The sequence below is a fragment of the Mizuhopecten yessoensis genome, unplaced genomic scaffold (assembly GCF_002113885.1).
Source record: "Mizuhopecten yessoensis strain PY_sf001 unplaced genomic scaffold, ASM211388v2 scaffold716361, whole genome shotgun sequence".
Taxonomy (NCBI): Eukaryota; Metazoa; Mollusca; class Bivalvia; order Pectinida; family Pectinidae; genus Mizuhopecten; species Mizuhopecten yessoensis.
Window position 1 is genome coordinate 1,303,584 of NW_018480078.1, and position 11,801 is coordinate 1,315,384.

At 35.1% G+C, this 11,801-nt stretch overlaps 1 protein-coding gene across 1 annotated transcript in view; it reads left to right on the forward strand.

The window, feature by feature from the left end:
• Positions 1-11,222, forward strand: part of LOC110443821 (F-box/LRR-repeat protein 5-like) — a 91,778-nt gene extending 80,556 nt beyond the window's left edge. Inside the window, exon 10 of the mRNA XM_021488244.1 lies at positions 8,496-11,222. The gene's annotated coding sequence lies outside the window, so the exon portion shown is untranslated. The remainder of the gene's footprint in view (positions 1-8,495) is intronic.
• Positions 11,223-11,801: the final 579 nt, after the last annotated feature.

Here is an 11,801-nt window from a genome sequence, read left to right on the forward strand (position 1 = left end):
GGGGGGGGGGAATCAATCGTTAAGTCGGTATGGGGATAAGTAAATTCTACCCTTGGAGGTAAAATTGACCTATCCCTCATGCGTACATAATGATTGACTTCTGATGCTGTAAAATAAACTTATACTGTAACATGCTGTACATTTATTCTGTAATATTAATTTGAAACATTTCTGGCAGTATATTCTGTGATCCCAAAAATATCAAATATTCGAAGTTCTGTTATTGTCTAGGTAGTATGCCTACATCTATTAAAATCTGTTTTATCTTCATTGTGTAAATTGTGAAGATAGTGAATTTGATCATTCTGCATGATATGAATTTCAATACACTGGCCCCTGTCTGTAGAATATTGAATTATTTAGAAGAAAATGGACTCTGATAAAAGTTATCACTTGGATGTCAGATGTCAGATTCTCAAATTAGGGGGAGATTTTCAAAAATAAAAAATAAATCAATAATTGATCAACCTGGATTGTCATTAAAGGTTACAGTTGAGTTTCAACAATACTAGACGAAAGACCAAGCTTAACTAATAATACATTTATATTGTTGTAGCAAATCTAACAATGCTTTATGTGTAGGGGAGGAGCTTACTAGTATTTGTATATTGTTTAAAGTTGACAATGCTCGGCCGATGATGGGGATTGGAGACCTGAGGAATTGGTTTGGCACATTAACATCTGAGAGAACACACCAAATTAATTGAATAGGAAGTCAGTCTTTCTGACTCCCCCATCTTTCCTAATGGACTCATCGATTCATTGATGCAGTAGCTACATTCCCGATATCTGGGGTTGAATATTTCTTCATTCTCGTTGAATTAGCTCTATTGATTTCTTTTAGTTCTTTTAGATTTTTGAGATATCTGAAGCTCACTGTAACATTCCTTTATATCTTTCTCATTTTTGTGGAAGCTGAACACTTTCAGTACCAAACCCCAGTCATAACTAAACGTCATTCTACCAGTTATATATAGTTGAATAATTATAAATAGTTGAGTTTTAAAGCCATTTGGTCAGTTTTTCTTTTAGCCCCATATAAGCTTACCATTAACAGGCTAGACCTTTTAGTTTCTATTCCTATCAATGATATATAGTACACTTGTAGTTTCTACCGATAACAGGCTATAGCCTTACTAGTAAAAAACTAGTAACACTATGATTTCTAGTTTCAGTCATTTTAATGCTCTGTGAAATCTCTTTGAGGTAAGATGATCGATTTTCATCCTTTGCTCTGATCTAAGAATACATTGTATAAATACATGTCTGATGCTATACTTGATGGTTCAGTCCATGTAGAGTTCAGAAGATGGAAGTCATGCAGACAGTTTATAACTCGGGGTCTGGGCCGACTTTAAGCTTCAAAGTTATCCATGTTTTATTTTTGTCCTGATTTCTTCTGACTTGTCACACAATGTCTAGCACGTTCCCTACTAGTAGTAGTAAATAATAAGTTCGTAAAATTTTATACAGACTTTTGTGTATTACGTCTGTTAAATTACTGTTTGAATGTGGTGTGCTATTTTAATACATTAAAGTATTATGACATGAACATGTGAAAAGCTTGAATCAATGACGTACCAGGTACGTGTACAGGTAAAGCTAAAAGTTGAACTTCAGAGTTCAAGTACAAATCAAGGTCAATGTCAATAGGTCACTTTTAATTAGCTATAATTACTTGTGGTTCTTAACCTCCGTTGCATGTATGAATGAAATGGATGTTTTGTGATTTTGTTTTCATTTTCTCTGACTGAAGAAAGTTTATTTTAATTTAATGTGACTGAAGATATGTTTGCTCAAGTTAACCGATAGCCATCACATATTAAAATACAGAATAGCATGTTCATGTGTATAAATATTCACCACATATTTAAATTCGATGATTTAAATTCTTCATCGAGTCTCCATGAAATCTTGCTTAGTTAGTAAATAAGAAGAGATTACAGTTATTTACATAATCTTTAACTACATGCTGTTTCAGTCAAAATTTTAAAAAATCAATCAGACTTGTGTTCTCCTGCAACTAAGGGCGTTAGCCCGATACACGGCACCATTGATCTTCCAATCACTAGTCAGTGTATTGATTGAGGGATCCACACATTGACCAGCAGATTAACCAAGGGCCTACTTGAGACCCATTTCCGATGAAATATTGGTGAATTCAGATTAACGTCTTTCAGGGTTTCTACTTCTTTTTCCCCATGCAAAAATTTGCATTCTGACTTGGATGCATGTCATGATGTATATATATGAGGAGATTTCTGGGTGACGTTTACATGATACAAATTATGGTGGTTTAAAATCTTCCAGGTTGTAATTTCCACGCTGTTTATACCGTATATATCCTAATAAACGCTTCATACATACAACATTAGCTGCAGCTTAGAATCAAAAACTCTGGGGATACAAAAACCTTCAACAAACAGATAAAACACACTGTCTTCATACGACATAAACTCGTGTGAAGACACTAGCCTTCAATGGAAAATGTTTTCATTTTCTTCGAACAGTCCTCAGATAAACCTACCAGCCAAATCATCCACTAAGAGCAAGAATCGTTACATGTGGATATTTCTATATATTGAAACCTGTTTGGGTCTTTCCGTCAAACTGTTCGAGTATTTGGGAGCCAATCATTCGAGTATTTGGGAGCCAATCATGAGGCGACAACAAAGTCAAATTAAGATGGAAATTGCCGTTTGGTTTACGATTGACGCTCACCACCTGACCGATAACCATAGAAAACACGATTTTGTTCCCGCAACAATTGCTGTCCTGCCATTTGGTAAAACAGTTTGTTTAGATTATTTTGCACCAAATGAGACCACCAAGAATGATAGAATAATATTGTCTTCATTCTTTCTAGCGTAAAAAATCATAGGGATTGAAATGCATCTTTTTAACGTTTATGATGGTACACAACACACTTTCATTCAAACATATTTCATGATGCGCTATCATGTATGAATGTATAATATAAGACAGCTTTTTGTCCAACGATTCTTAGAAAACTTTATTTGGCTCCAAGTCATAATTGGCAATGATAGGGATGAGTCGGTGAGTCCTCTGGTAAATTACTGTTTCAGTGCGTTTCTTATGCACACTATTTTTTGCAAGCACACAGGTTGAATACAGTTAATAGTTTTGAAGAAAACAAAATTATTATCATTTAAAATAACTTCACATGATGTAGAAAGACATAATGGGAATTTTTGGATTACAAGATTGATATTAGATCTCCCTGAGTACAGATTGGACAAAAAAACACCCTCGCACAATGTAGAAAGACATACAGTGAACATTTGGGATTTTAAGATCGTAAGGTCTAACTAGGTACAAATCGGACAAGAAAACACCCCAACAAAACCAGATGCATTTGTCTTGTTGATAGAAAATATCAGGCTAGGGCATTGTCATCAACACACCTGACAATGATTATACGTCTGGCAGTATTAAATCCATATCTACCTCGTCTTTGATTCTGGCCACACGATCCCTAGGGAGACTTATACCTACGTCTCTTCCCAGTACATGTCTAGCGTTGGAACTAAGGTCTTCAAAGCAAACACATTATTTCCCCACTTCTTTACATTTATTGTCTATGGGAGACTTTGAAACACGTTTAAGTGGATCTCCTTTAACAGTGCTCAGTATAGCTTTTCTGTTCAAAGTTTGTGTGCAGATGGAGGATGAGGATAACATATTTGAAGGCCTGATGGCCACAGACTTGCTGGGGAATGTTCGATGTCATGAATTTGTGATTTTTCTGTAAGGTTTAAGAATAGTGAAACATCTTATTGCAGCATTTATCTGCATGGTAAAGAAAAACCTTCAAAATGAACAAAAAGAAGTTCAATCTTGATTTGCAGGCCTATTTGTGATTGTGTAGACATATTAAATGGCCTGCATGTTTGATACCAGAATGATGGATATGGGACTTGATAGATTTGTTTGTATTGCCTGTACAATGCATCTTATTTTGAGCTTACAGAATGATTTCAATAAATAAAATGACATTGAAGAAGAATTTGCATATTATATACGTGAAATATTGGATTAAAGTAGGTCAGGGATATGGTAATGCTCCCCGTCCGTCCAAGGCAATTAAAGCCTGGAGCATATCTTACACATTATTTCACCTGTGATCATCAATGCTGGTATATCTTGGAAAGGCCACAAAAGTGTCACGTAAAAACATAGGTCACTGTGACCTACATGTTGACCTTTGTTCTTAATTTAAAAATATGTGTGATAACGCTTGTTCGTAGCGTATCTGCTGCATAATTTCACATTTGATCATAAAAACTGGTAATTATGTATATATAAAATGGTACATCTTGTTAAGTGGAAGTGTCATGTAAGCGGGTTTAGGATCGTACCTTCCTGCGTGTCTATGGATGGAGACCATATAGTTTAGCGATTGGAGATATTGACTATGTGTTGTAACCTTGTAAAACTAAACTTATCTTGATTACTTTTAGTGACAAAATCATAATGTGAGGAAACAGGAAATCTATAAATTGTCGAATTTGACTCTGTCATTTTGAAAGATATAAAATATATTGATGTATTGTAATAATGAAAGTGCATAAGAAATGTCTTTTAGACCCTGACTGTCCATAAAGCAGGCCTTGACCATAAAAAACTTCATCATAATGTCTCTTCCCTATAGGACTCCGGTCTTTCACTGATTTACTTCTCAGCATATGAACAAGGTAATAAAGAACATGTAGGTAGATAATAATAATAAGTTGAGGTTCTTATATTCTGCTTTATCACAACCTAGTTTGTAGGTCGTCTCAAAACTGTTCACAAATTATTATCGGTGGTTATAGGGCCTTTGCAACCAGCCAATATCTTTCTCAACTCCCTGGGGAGCATACAGCCGGTGCTGCCATTTCGGCACTCACAGCTAACATTCTACAATTCTAGCACTACCCAACCACGTACTCATTTACAGCTGAGTTGACTGGAACAAGCGGAGTAAAGTATCTTGCTCAAAGATACAATACAGTGCCGTGATGTGAGTCGAACTCGCAACCCTCAAAGCCCGGCGTCCTACCACTAGACTACCATAAGCATGCCTCCATAGATAGGAACAATGAGAACTTATAGTGTCTTCTAAAGGTATATGATTGTGTTAAATACCTCTGAATTACATACATATAATGTGTTTGTTTGAGCAAGCACGGGATATATGTACTCTATCAAATATAAAAAAAGTTGAGTTTATTTTAAGTGAAGGAGAAGCATGTTTGTGTGGAATCTCTATAGGAACATGGAACAATATCAATAGAGAGAGAATGCCAAATTTTAATCTTACAGTTCTCGCAACCCACTCATTTGTTATTACGGATACAGATATGCCAATTTATTCTGTACAGCATTTTAAAATTTCTATCAGGCTTAATATTAGATTGAAACACAATAGGCTATTCTGGTTGGCCCATTAAGGAACCTGTATCAATCAGTCAACAGCAACTGATATACATAAGTATATACATAAGTATATCAACACTCGGCTAAGTCCCTTAATCTGGGATTGTGTTTACTCAATCTCTAATAACAACTTGTAGACAAACACTGAATTGACATACTTGATACAGTTATAGGCCGATGTGTGTTTGCATTTTCCAAAACGGTGCTTTTAACGGTTTTAAAATTGAGTAACCGGTTAGATAGGTTTTCAAATCAGTGCCAATTTAAAGGTTTTGAATTGTTACTTGAATTTGATATTACAGTCCATGTGACTAGGGACTTAGTACTTAAGCTTATTTATGATTTCACCTTTGCTACCCAAACATACTTTACTGTAAAATTTGAGATGTTTGTAGAATATTTATTTTCATTCTTTTGTATTGGAAATTATCAATACACATCAACATATTAGCATACATATTCACTATGATTTTCGTTTAAAGCTACAGAAACTTCCCGGAACCCACTCCATAGTAAACAATCAGTGGGGTTTTAAAGGGAAAAACATTAAAATATATGCAGATGAGTAATTCTGTATACTACAAAAGAACACTTAACCCTTTAACCCCAATGTAACTTTGATACACTCTACCATGCGTTGAGCTGGAGAGGTCCATTATGGTCTACAGTGGTGAAAGGGTTATTATAAGCATGGTCAATGTCAACATTTGTTGGTCAATTTCCGTAAGAAGTAAAACGTAACCCAATCAATGAGTCTTCAGTAAAGAAAAAATGTTAAAAATTGGTGAAATTGATATAAAAATATGAATTTGCTGTCCACTGACTTATTCTTTAAACAAAACTTCCTCTTGACTTTTTTTCATAAATCATGCAGAAGCCACCTAGTGAGTTACTAGACACTTGGGAGGTGAAGTGTGGGCAGGACGTCATTGTTCTGCTCCACCTCCGACAATCAAACGTCTGGCTCTGTTGACACTAGGACAACACTTCTTCTCAGACCGGTTAAAATAGACAAGTTATAAAGTAAAACCTTCTTATACTGCCACTGTTTGTCTAGAGAAAGTTTGGCATTCTAAAGGGGTTTGGTGATGAATTGAGGGAAATTTGTAAAGGAGTTCTTCAGAAAAAGGGGCGCCGCGTTGAAATTATGTTGCAAATGTGACAAAAGATTCAGGCAAGGGGCCAAAACTGTAAACTAGGAAATATTCGTGGCAGTTTTACTTTCCCCTATTTCCCCCACCCCCACCCCATGAGGGTGAATTTATCATGACAGGGAATTTTAGTTCACAACATGCAATAAATAGTACATTTTGTAATTACGTGTGAAGATTTTGTTAGTTATAGGTATTTGTATCTTAGAGATAAGTCTGTGTTGAATGTCTTCTATATAAATATCAAGATCCTCAATTTGATCTGAAAAAATAGTTAAATTGATTGGGATATTACTTGAAGAAGATTATTACATCTACTTAGGGGAAAACTCCCTCTATCTAACGATGAGAAGTGTGAAATGTGACTCCTTTGTGGATTTATATCATTGTTTGGTCTCAGTCTTGTCAAGTTTTAATTAAATGTTCTTGTTTGCATATTAACAGTAATGTTTGACTGTTTTATGACCTATCTAAGCCATTACTTGTCGACTTACCAGCAAATGTGAGACAATATTTATGTATCTAGGTGCACTAGGGCCAACGAAAATTCTATAATGAGAGGAAACAGTTTGATGGTTGCTGACTAATGCATACATTGTCTGGTAACCAGTAAGCTGTATGTATGCAAATATTGAAGCAATTAACTGCAATTCTCTTTAACTTGAATGAGCATGACATTTCATTTTGCAGGAACAAAAGACGACCCAATCAATGTCCTCTGCGAATTGATAATTACAATGAATTGAGATTTGATTAAGGCCCCCAGTTGCATTTAATCAATAAACTATCTATTACCTATCGTGGAAACTGTGGAAATTGGAAAAGAAAGTGTGGTCAACATATTGTCACAAACTGTACGCCTGTCTGATAAGAGTAAATATGGGATGGCAGCTTTCAATGGGAGCTGTTTATCAGTTAGACGGGTGCTATAGAATTGGGTATGTCGGCCCAGTCAGGTGTTTATTGTGGGAGCTGAAGTTATGAATAATGTTGTATTGGTGAGGAACACTTATTGTAATAAGTAAGTGTGTTATAATGGTGCGTTTGTGTGGTACTACTGGGTCAAACTTCCCCGTCAGGTGTGTTAATTTGTTGACAATCCACAGCCTGTCAACATATCGACTACGTAATTGAGGGGGCAAGCTCTCCTACTGTTCAGCACATACATTACTACAATGGTCATGCATTATTTGAGATTTTGTATAAAGAATGGTAAATCTTAAAAGTATACATGAACTAATACACTGGAGAAAAACCACTGCTTATACACTTGTACAAACTCCTACATGTACAAACTTCTATATATTGGGTTTATGTATTTATGGACTTTTCAAGTTATCTTTTGTTAAGTATGTTGATTTCAGATTTTGTATGAACGTACATGAATCTTCTGACGATACATGACCCGATAGGGAATACCATGATGAAACCCTGAGTTGTATACACATACGATGTATAAAATACACTGCCACGGTGTATAAAATACACTGCCACGGTGTATAAAATACACTGCCACGACGTATAAAATACACTGCCACGATGTATAAAATACACTGCCACGGTGTATAAAATACACTGCCACGGTGTATAAAATACACTGCCACGACGTATAAAATACACTGCCACGATATATAAAATACACGGCCACGACGTATAAAATACACTGCCACGACGTATAAAATACACTGCCACGTACCATATTATCAGTGGTGAATGCTATTGGCATTAAATGTAATAAGATATTTTAATAACAGTGTATCGAAAGAGAAGCTAAAAGGAATTGTAAATAAAAAAAAGTTTTGTAATATATATTAGGCAATTGAGCTTGCTTATATAATTATGAGACCAGGATTTTACCCTATCTCTCAGTTTTCTAATTTCGTTTTGTTTATTTATGTGTTGCAGGTGACCAGGGGATGAGTGAAGGTTTCCTGTGAATCTGTTGAGGAGCTGGACCTAGCTCGAGTGTCATATGTCACTTCACCTACAAGGACACCTGATATAGCGATAAAAAGGACTTAGTAGAGGATCACATCCACAAGAATAGCTGTAGCATGTAACTCGAGAATTTTTTTCATAATATCTTCGCTGGAAAACTGGAGGAATTACAGTTTCAGAATTTATTATCTTCATTGTTAAAGGTGTATCTAACGTGTATGCTTTGTATCAATTAGCAACCATGTATTGTCTTTCAGAAAAAAAGTCAAATAAGGCGATTGAAATACTATGTGTACTTATACTATTTAAATTGTTTTTTCACTTTGAAAAGGTGTGAATGTTATTTGTAGGCTGTAATAAAAGTAATTGAACTTCAACTTATGTAGATATATGGTCATTAGGAAATTTGGGTCAGATTTCCGCAGTGTTTTTCATTAATGTATGATATTTTTAGCTTGCCAGGCACATCATAACCTAGTGTCATGATACCTGGCCTATTGCATGCTGGGGAAAAGGTCTTTCAAGTTTATTTTACTGAAAACCTATATTTAAAGTGATAAAGGTCAAATGTGTTAAAAATTTAAAAACATTTTTCTGAAAACGTCTGAAGGCTTTTGGTCTTTTTGCATGGAGGAGATGAAGGATAATAAAGTTAATTTAAATTAATGACATTGACCTTCTTTCTAGATTACAAGGGTTGATTGTGTTAGAACCTTTTAACAACGTCTTCTGAATATCCATGAAATCTAGAGGAATAATGTGATTGGAATGGCTCCAATAACGTTTAAATCAATAACCTTGAACCACTTTGAAGCTCCGAATTAAGTGTAGATATTTAGTCTAAAACTTGCTTGCTTGCTTGCTATCAAATTTTGTTAAAATATATTTGACTTTTACCTACTTTGAAGGGCACAGATGAATGATGTACAATATTTAATAGTAAGTGAGCAATACAGGCCTATTTGGCCTCTGGCACAGAGAATACATTGATGAAAAAGACTGCAGCGTTCAAAATTGTCCCATTTCTGTCGATTTCAATTGAAATATATTTAAAGTTTGGGTAGGATTACAGAACACACACAGTCATGTATTCTGTTTCCGTCACCGAGGCTTGGATTCGTTTTGTCCTGGTAGGATTACAGAATACACACAGTCATGTATTCTGTTTCCGTCACCGAGGCTTGGATTCATTTTGTCTTCAGTTTGATATTTTGTTTTTGTATGTTTTGTATACTGAAGTAATGTTTTATTTTATGATAGTTTTGGTAGGATTACAGAATACACAGTCATGTATTCTGTTTCCGTCACCGAGGCTTGGATTTGTTTTGTCTCTAGTTTGATATTTTGTTTTTGTATGTTTTGTATACTGAAGTAATGTTTTATTTTATGATAGTTCTGGTAGGATTACAGAATACACACAGTCATGTATTCTGTTTCCGTCACCGAGGCTTGGATTCGTTTTGTCTTCAGTTTGATATCGTGTTTTTGTTTGGTTTGTATACTGAGGTAATGTTTTATTTTATGAGTTAAGAGTTCCATTTTATACAATTGTGTTATATATATACACTATACCTGATTGACCAGATTTGTTTCAAATCTTTTTGATGACACTTATATTTTATCTGACAGGCAGGAATTTTTCTGTTTTCAGTCATATTTTTGTTAATCCAAATTTAGTACTTTCGATTATTTGATCATATTTTCGGGTCATAGGAGAAATGTGTTAATTTCTTACTAGGGCATTTGGTGTGTTGTCTATTGTCCATCTTCTCTTTAAGAACTGCAAGTTCACATGGGTTAATGTTAAAAACTTCAAACAACTTCTTCTGAAGAACCAAAAGGCCTAAAGTAGCTTCCTCAACGTACGAAGTCAAAGTTTATGAAAAAAAGATTACCTTGACCTACCTAAAATTTTGTTATTCTGAAGACTATAGAGGTCAAAGTTAATGATACCTGGAAAATTACGAGTAGCATATTGGGTTGAAGTTGGCTCAAATGACAGACTTTAACCAACACTCAAGTTCAAAGGGGTCAAACATGTTAAAATCTTCAAGGGAATTTTTCTAAATACACAATATGACCTAGAGTTTATTGAAATAAAGGGCTATTGACCATGTTTAAATAAATGACCTTGACTCACCTGGTAACAAGGGTCAAATGTTTTAAAATATTTAAGCAATATCTAAATATCCATTAGTCTAGATTAATGACATTTGCCCTGTAGCTTGCTGCTGTTAAAAGTCATCAAGATCGTTTGTCAAAATAAATTACCTTTACCTTCATATTGGCCACAGGGGTCATATGTGTGAAAGATTGAAGTAAGGCCTAGGGTAGTAACACTAAGTCGGTAGCTTGCTGGTATAATACGTGATCAAGTTTGTTGAAATAACTGACCTTTGCCAGCTTTTGAAAGTCGCACGATTTGTAGACTGTTAATGTTTGCTTGGTTGATTTAAAGTCTGTCTCAGAATTTGTACTAAGTGGAACAGAGGGCATTAGAAATATTTATCATTACACTTATGTACCTTCATTAGTCTTCACCATCAACACAAGCGGCACAAGGCACAAGGGGGGGGGGGGGCGGACGGACGGACTATAGGTTTCCTCTCCATCCGTCTGTGTAACACCAATGTTTGTCAGCACTCTAGCGGCTTCATTCCTTGAAGTATTTTTTACTCGGACAAGTTCGAGTTTCAGGGTTGTTAGGTCAAGGTCACCGTTACTATTTTTAGAAAATCCATATCAGCGCTCTAGCAGCTTCATTCCTTGAGGGTTTTTGATCAAACTTCACACAATTACAAAGTACCATAATATCTCGGAAAAAATCGAGTTTCAGGGTTATTGGGTCAAAGTCAAGGTAACCGTTACTATTTTTAGAAAATCCATGTCAGCACTCTAGCGACTTCATTCCTTGAGGGATTTGGATCAAACTTCACACAATTACAAAGGACCATAATATCTCAGACAAGTTTAAGTTTCAGGGTTGTTGGGTCAAGGTCACCGTTACTACTTTTAGAAAATCTTTTGTCAGCATTCTAGTGGCGTCATTCCTTGAGGGATTTTGATAAAATTTCACACAATTACAAAGGACCATAATATCTCGGACAAGTTCAAGTTTCAGGGTTGTCAATCATTTGATTTTATATAATTCCTCTATCATAATACTAACATTACAATTTCTTGTATTGTTATTACATTAAAATCAGTTACAAGCTAATTGTATTCTTTTCTTTTTCCCAAATTAATCCCAAAGGGCCCCATTTTTTAAATCAT